The sequence below is a fragment of the Mustela erminea genome, chromosome 11 (genome assembly GCF_009829155.1).
Source record: "Mustela erminea isolate mMusErm1 chromosome 11, mMusErm1.Pri, whole genome shotgun sequence".
Lineage (NCBI taxonomy): Eukaryota > Metazoa > Chordata > Mammalia > Carnivora > Mustelidae > Mustela > Mustela erminea.
Window position 1 is genome coordinate 33,885,001 of NC_045624.1, and position 8,477 is coordinate 33,893,477.

The following is an 8,477-nucleotide window of genomic DNA, read 5'->3' on the forward strand; positions in this document are numbered from 1 at the left end:
ACACTTGTGAAATGAATGACAGTAATGATGAAACCTTGAGTGTGCATTAGTACACATACATATCTTAAAACTGAAAATGCAAGTAATTAGAGATCTGGCCCCAAAATAGCAAAGGTCTGTACGTTAAATTAAGTTGTATTTATATCTAAGCATCCCAATATTTTCAGGAAGTATGAACCCCTACACATTATTTTTTTTATTTGAGCTAAATTTGAAATGGTTAAATTAGCATGTAAATCTAGATCCTTAAATAAAAGCGATCTTTGGTTTCTCATTTTAATTGTTCATGATTGTACAGGAAATAGTATTTAGCTTAGGCCTAGCTTAGCTAAGTATAAAGTAATTTGCCAATGCATTCAATTTAATAAAAGAGCCAATCAAGAAAATTCTTCTCCAATTCTCTAGTTTTTCAAACATCAGGTAGTTTTATATGAGTTAATTGGAAAATAAAAACCATATTTCATTTTGCCAGGTTAAGCTTAGCCTTTGGGGAAAGTGGGATGAGCAGAATTTAGCAAAACAAACAAGTAAATCCACAGAAATATTTAACCATACAGTTATTGGGTAGGAGCTAGCTACCTTTAGGCCATCATTTGTAAATTCTTGGACAAGTATCTCTACATTTCTGTAACTCTGGTCTTAGAACACGAAACATAAACTCCTGATATAGTGACATATACCACTTGCATACTCATTTGCTACTATTTGAATTTAATTTCCTACATAGAAATATACTTAACTCCCGAATGATAACAGCTAATGTAATGATGCTGTCTTCTGAAGGAATTATGTTAGCTTTTTTTTTCCCCCTGAGGCATGGATCAGGGCTTATTCATCCAAAAAATATTTATTCAGTAAATAGCATGTGCTAGGCACTGTCCTCAAACACAAGGTATGTTAGAAAACAAAACAAGAAAAAAAAAGAAAAAAAAAAGAAAACAAAACAAGAACTACTATCCTCATGCAGCTAATATTCCAATGAGCTGAGACAAACAGTAGACAATAACATACTGTGTAAATTATATCATATTTTAAAAGAAAGGAGAAAGTAGATCAAGGAAAAGGCAGTTGTGGATGTGAGAGTATGAAGTGTGGGGGGGGGGGAAGGAATAATTGTTGTCTCATAATCAAAAAGTAAAAAGTGAGGAAGCCAGTCAACTGGGAATCTAGAGTAAAAATATTCCAGGAGGGTTTGAGCAGAGGAGCAACGTGATCAGTAAGATTATTTTGTTGAGAAGAGATTGTGGGTACAAGAGCCAACAGATCAGGAAAAGATGCTTTCACTGATCACCAGGGAAGTACAAATTAAGGCCACCATGAGATATCACCTCACACTTATCAGAATGGTTAAAATCAACAACACAAGAAACAACAGTTGTTGCTGAGGATATGGAGAAAGGGAAACCCTTCTGCATTGTTAGTGGGAGTGCAAACAGGTACTACCACTCTGGAAGACAGTATGGAGTTTCCTGAAAAAGTTAAAAATAGAATTACCTTATGATCCAGCAATTGCACTACTGGGAATTTACCCAAAGAATACAAAAATACTAATTCAAAGGGATACACACACCCCAGTGTTTATAGCAACATTATCTACAATAGCCAGATTATGAAAACAGCCCAGTGTCCACTGACTGATGAATGGATAAAGAAGCAGGGTGTATATACACACACACACATGCATACACACACACACACACACACACACACACACACACACACGTATATATAGTGGACTGTTACTCAGCCATGAAGAAGAATGAAATCTTGCCTTTAGCAACAATGTGGATGGAACTAGAGAGTATAATACTAAGCAAAATAAGTCAAAGAAAGACAAATACCAAATGATATACGTGGAATTTAAGAAACAAAGCAAATGAGCAAAGAGAAAAAAAAAGAGCGAGTTAAACGAAGAAACAGACTCCTAACTATGGAGAACATAAACTGACGGTTACCAGAGAGGAACTGCGTGAGGGAATGGGTGAAATAGGTGATGGGCAATAAGGTGTGCCCTTGTGACGAGCACCAGGTATAATACGGAGGTGTTGAAACAACTGTAATATGCACCTGGAATGAATATTCCACTGAGTGTTAGCTAACTGGAATTTAAATAAAAACTTGAAAAAGGGTAGTAACCAAGATAAAATTAACATTCCCTTCAGCTTGACTAAGTTAGATAGGTTTCTACCTGGCCATAGGCCCCTTACCTTTCTTACAGCATTTACCTTAGAAAACTTGCAGTTGCAAATTCTTTCTCTGCCCCTTTGGGATATAAATCTTTATCCAGCCCTTTGCCACTTTTACAGTGGAGGACTGTCTTTCTCAAGGCTCTGGGAGCCATCTTTTTGAAATGTAATCAGCAAGAAAGATTGTGTCCCTATCTCCCAGTGTTTGTGGGAGAGTAGGAGCCTAACTTCGAAAAGTATCAATTAGCTAGCCTAATCACACGGACAACCTCCCTTCTAGTGCTCTTTGCTGCTTTCTACTGTTTCACTCCAGTGGCTAGAAATTCTCCTTTTGTTTCAGTGGAAAAGAAGTTGAGTTCAATCTCTCTTCCATATTGCAGTAGTCTTTTTTTTTTTTTAAGATTTTATTTATTTATTTGACAGAGAGAGACACAGCAAAAGAGGGAACACAAGCAGGAGGATTAGAAGAGGGAGACACAGGCTTCCCGCTGAACAGAGAGTCCAGTGCAGGGCTTCATCCCAGGACCCTGGGATCATGACCAGAGCTGAAGGCAGAGGCTTTAACCCACTGAGCCACCCAGGCACCACCCTCCATTGCAGTAGTCTTGAATAAAGTTTCATTTGTCACTGATAATTCACAGACCTGTACCCCTGACACAAATAATCCATTATATGTTAATTTTTTAAAAAGTTTTACTTGTCATTTTAAATAATTTTCTAATGCAATTCTTCTTTTATAATTCAAGAAGAAAGCTCTAGAGAGAAAGTAGAACTCTTTTGGAAGCCTGGAATAAGTAATGACCTACACTAAGTGAAGTAGAAATGCCAGAGTTCTATGGGAGATGGTAGAGGAAAGAGTCAAAAGGCTTATGAAAAGGGGCATATCAGAAGGGATAGACTTAAGTAAATCTGGAAAACCCACCAGCCAACTATATTCCAAGGAAGAACTTAAAGAACAACCTATTGCTAAAGCAATAAAAAATAGGCTTATGGCAGGAGTAATAGAATTAGTGAAAGTCTTGGTGGATGGTCTCTAGAGCCCAGGGAGGATAGCAGAGGTTATGTTACAGAACTGGGCTTCCTGACAACAGTGGAGATGATAGATATTTAACCACCAAAGGAAGCTGGGGACAATTAATTGTAATGTGTAGCAAGGTTGGAGTAGCATCCAGAACCGTGGGACTTGTAAAGAGCACAGTGTTCCTAGGGGCGAGGTTGATGAACAGCCAACAATCATAATACTAAGTTTATATAACTAAAGGAAATCAAGGAAATGTTGCCTTAATAAAAAGGCACAATCTCTTGCGAATTTCCAAACTTGATCCAGATCTCAAATCTGGAATCAGTGACTGAAGAAGCTGGATCTCTTGAGGAAGACATCTGTGACCCTGTGGTGGATGTGTATAGAAATGATTCACTTCTTCCACAAGAGATCTAGCACCATTATTTAGGCCATTGTACACTGGGGAAATGAGAAGATGAGATATTTTGAGAACTGTTGGACACAGAGTCTGAAGATACCTTGATTTCCAAGGATCTGGACCATTGTAAGCATCCCCTCTGGAATGAGCAAATGTGCAGGTCAGATAAAAATAGAGCCCTGGTGTATGTCTGACTCATAATGGGTCTAATTGGTATCTGAGCCCACTCTATGTTTATTTCCTAATTATCCAAATGTATAACTCCAAATATGTAATTGGGTAGTCGTCAGAACCCTAACATTGGGTCCTTGGCTTATGTATGGGGTGGGAGCTGTTATAATAGAAAGGCCAGGTGGAAGCTTTTATACCCCCCTCCCCATACCAAAATAGTATGTGAAAATCATATTGCATTCTTGGGGGACTGGCAAAGATTTGTGCTACCTATCAAGACCTACAGGTGTGGTGGTCTAACTCCTCCAATAATCAGATGGTGGCAGATAGTGAAGATGGCTGTAAATTTTGTTGCACCTGCTGTGCTGCATGTGGTATTTTGTAGCACAAGTGCAGCTGCTATGCTGCAGTATGTGGTATGTTTTTCTAGAATAGATTAATGTAGCTTCAGATATATAGTCTGCAGTCACTAATTTGGTTAATATGTTCTTTTCCGTCACCTTCAGGAAAGAGAACCAGAAACAGTTTGCATTTATGTGAGATGGACAGTAGTGCCTGTATTGGTCATTTTGGGCTGTTTTAACAAAATACCATGGACTAGGTAGCTTAAACAATGGAAATTTATTTTCTCACAGTTGTAGAGGCTGGAAGTCCAAGGTCAGGATACCAGCAGGGTCAATTTCTAGTGACACCTTTCTTACTAGCTTGCAGGGAGCTACCTTCTTACTGTGTTCTCATGGTTTTCCCTCTGTGTGTCTTCCTCTTCTTGTGTCTCTTCTCTTCTTATATGGACATCGGAACTATTTGATTATAGCCCCATCCTTGTGACCTCAATTTAACTTTAATAACTTCCTTAAAGGGTCTATCAACAAATATAGTCACTTTGGAGGTTAGGACTTCAATATGTGGCTTTTGGGGGCACACAATTCACCCTGTAACAGGATACATTTATAGTATTTCTCCCAAGGCTTTGTTAACCCTTTCATCCTCTGCTGTAAATTATCCTAAACGGTTCTGAACTATCTCTACATTCTCCAGAGCTTAACAGAGTATCATATTAGACCTAATAATCAGGAAATGGTGAGAGGGTGATGATCAGGAAATGCTCCAAAGGGTGGGAGACAAACCCTATAAAGGGATCCAACACATCAATGAGATCTTTAGGGTCCTTGTTGTGGGGCTTGGCAGGACATCTCCTCTGATAAAAGACACACTATTATATTTTGCAATTTTCATTGCTATGAAGGTAGCACGATGCTTGATAGGCTTCTCTAGGTTAAAATTTCATACTCAGGTATATTGTTCCAACCAATATACAGAGGGTTGCCTTCTTTGAGTGTCCAGAGGAAGAAAGAGGAGTCCAGAGGAGGAAAGTATTGTACAGTATATCCAGGCTGTGGTGCAAGCATCCCTGCTTCTTGAACCATAGGACTTTTGTATTATTGGAAGTATCTGTGGTGGGAGAAATTTCCATGTGGACTTTATGGGAAGCTCCAACAGGAGAATTACAATGTGTAGACTGCAAGGTCTGGGGCAACAATATACCATCTGTATCGAAAACCATATAAAAAACATCTTCTAGGATGCTAGTGGGTTCTAGTAGAGAAGGAGAACTTAACCATAGGGTTTCAAGTGATCATTCAGTCTGAACTGCCTGGCATCAGTTGGGGTTCTCTCAGACCCACACAGTCATCAGGGCCAGTAGCCTAAGTCTTAAGAGGGATCTTAGGACTTAGTAGCAATCCATTATAAGTTGGAAGGGATATAATTAGAGGTGTGCACAAACACCTCTAATTGTGACCAAAGGATACAAGTAAGCTGAATGAGCCCAGACACCTATATCATCATCGTCTTTATACAAGTGCTTCTTTTTTCAGTTCAAATCTATGATAGCATCGGGGAAGGGTTTTCTTATTACCAGCTGATAGAGGAGAAAAGGCTAAGCTTGGTTCATAAATGTGTGTGCAAACTAAAAAGGGATTGCTGTTCAATTTCAGCCCTACTCACAGGTGGACTGAAAGATGATGCTGATCAGAAATCACCACTGAGCAGAGCTTTGGTTAGAGAATTGGGTAACCCAGTTTTGTCATGTTAAAAGAGGAGTAACCTGAGATAAAAAAATATTTGTGTTCTTATGAGCAGAGGCAAATGACTTGGCTGGTTGGTCAGTACCCTAGAAGGAGAAAAAATTGAAAAATTTTGTAACATGGAGGACTAGGAAAGAAACCTGTAGATGGAGCTATGGGAATGTATACAAAGTGTAAAGATTTTAATATTATATGTTAACGCCTTCCAGTAAGTATCTATACATAAGAGGACTAAACAATGAAGTAGACGAAGTTACTTGCCAGTTGATGTTAGCCAGCCATCATCATCATCGATATTCCTTGGTGCAGGCTCAGGCATGGAGTAACCATGGAGAAAGAACTTGGGTCAACAGCATAGTATCACAGTCACAAAGGCTGATCTAGTTCCATGTGCTTATGAATGTCCAATCCATTGAAAGGACCAATTTCTAGTACTGAGACCCTCGTATGGTACCTTTCCTCAGGAAATCAATACCTTTGTGGCAAGTGATTAACTTGGAACATCTCTATACCCAGAAAAGGGCAAAGTTTATTTAGATTGGAATCGACATACATTCTGGATATAGGTTTATATTTTCTAAGTGTCAATTCCTGTTATATAAGGCCTCACAGGGTATTTGGAGCACTAACATGATTTTTCATAATATCTCCTTGGACTAAAGGATACACTTAACATTAAAGAATGTCAACAGTGAACCTATAACCATGTGATCCAATCCTCCTTTGTATATAGCCTACCTGATAGAATGGTGGTACTATGTTTGTAGAGGCAGTTAGGTATTGTCTTATATATGATACTTACAAAGAGGGGCTCCAACCTACAGAATGTGGTATATCTTCTTTGTCAACAACCATCATATGATATGGTATCTCCAGTACATGGATATAAGACTTCTCTTACACAACAGTGGCAGAGAACAAACGCACATGGGCACCCAGTTGATCCACTAGGAGATCCTTCTTACACTTTCCTGTCTAATTTTTATGGCAAATGCACTAGTGCAGCTGCCACAGTCTAAGAAGGGCATTATGACCAGGATCTCAGAGTCTCTTAGGATGAAAATCTGGCTAACTTCACCATTTATACCACCTATACCAGTAGCAGTAATGGATGAGAATGAGGAGTACCTAGAATATGCAGTAGGGAAGAAAGAAGAAAGAATTGTTGTAGCCTTGGGACTGTTTTCAGTCATGCACCCTATCCTTCATCCCGCTAGCAGCTGTCTTAAGTTTACCCAGCAAAAAAAGCGACCAGAATCTTAGAGGTAGGGTTTCCAAATGGAGTGAACTCACTACACAAAGCATATGTCTCTGAGTAGTAAAAGGGATAGTACAAGGGGTAGCCTTTAGTTTGATGAATTCTCTGATGTGTCTGCCAGCTCCCTCTTAGGACTTAGGCACTAATTCCTTAAGCTGTGGGGAATATTAACGGCTGGTACCTCCAGGTAGTAACACTGTTGGCTGAAGGAAGCTGTCTTACATAATATTTCACCTGAAGGAAAACCTGTATCCAAAGTCCAAACCATTCTATGTGGGCCACAAAGGTGTAGCCCACTTTCAGGTCCACTTAGCATTGCCACCAACTCTAGAGCTTCCTGTAAACTTGACTTTGCTTTTTTCCTGAATCACAGTTCAACTTCTCCTTCTCCCCAATCCCATTCATAATTACACCTTTATAGGTTTCATTTCTGAATCACGTTATAGTAAATTTTCTGCACATATTCTCCTCAAAGGCTGTTTCCTTGTGAACCCAACCAAAGACACCATCAATAATTGCGTTCACAAACAACAAATCATTTAGCTTGGCTTGATTTTGGACTTAATATGAATAGATTCTTACATTTGGCATTCCTTTGTGCCTTGCTTCTTTAATGTTATGTACATTAAAAATTTCTAATCTGTTAATTCAGGTTCATCAATTTTGATACATAGATAGTTTATTCATTTTCACTACTGTATAGTATCCAAGACATGCATATACTATAATTTATTCTTTCAACTATTGATGGACATTTGATTGTTTCCATTTTTATTTCAATATTGTAAATAATGAAACTAAACACATTCTTATAACTTCTCTTGGTGTACATAAAAGTCTCTGTAGAATGTTAACTCTCATTTTGCTTGAAGAGCAGCAATAGTCTTGGATTTGAATTGATAAACAGACTATGAAACCCAGTAGGTTTCATCCTGAGGCAAATGTATGTAGCTTTTAGAAAGGATAAGAGTAGTCAGTAAAACATATAACAACAGCATAGCAGGGGTCACTTGACTTCTAGAAGTTGCTTTCCATGCCACTGACATTTTGTATTAAGGGAACACATAGTCAGAGAAGAAGAGGCTAAATGTTTGTGGACCATCTGAGGTAATGTTTGTCATCAGATTTAGAGTCCCATCAGCTTTTATACCCTGATAGTCATGTAACCCCCTAAGGCATAATGTTACTAGTTTCCATCCTTTTGTGCAGCTGCACGTCAGTCATCCAGTGAACATTCTTGATGATCATGTGCTTGGCTCAGTACATAGCAACCTCCCTGGGACTATCATTTACCTTAGACTTTGTACACTTTTATATATTCCTTGTGTTAGTTTTGCAAGGGATTTGAGTAAGG

The 8,477-nt window shown here is 38.7% G+C and overlaps 1 pseudogene; it reads right to left on the minus strand.

Moving 5' to 3' along the window:
* LOC116569577 overlaps positions 1 to 6,173 on the minus strand; it is a 10,388-nt pseudogene extending 4,215 nt beyond the window's left edge.
* Positions 6,174 to 8,477: the final 2,304 nt, after the last annotated feature.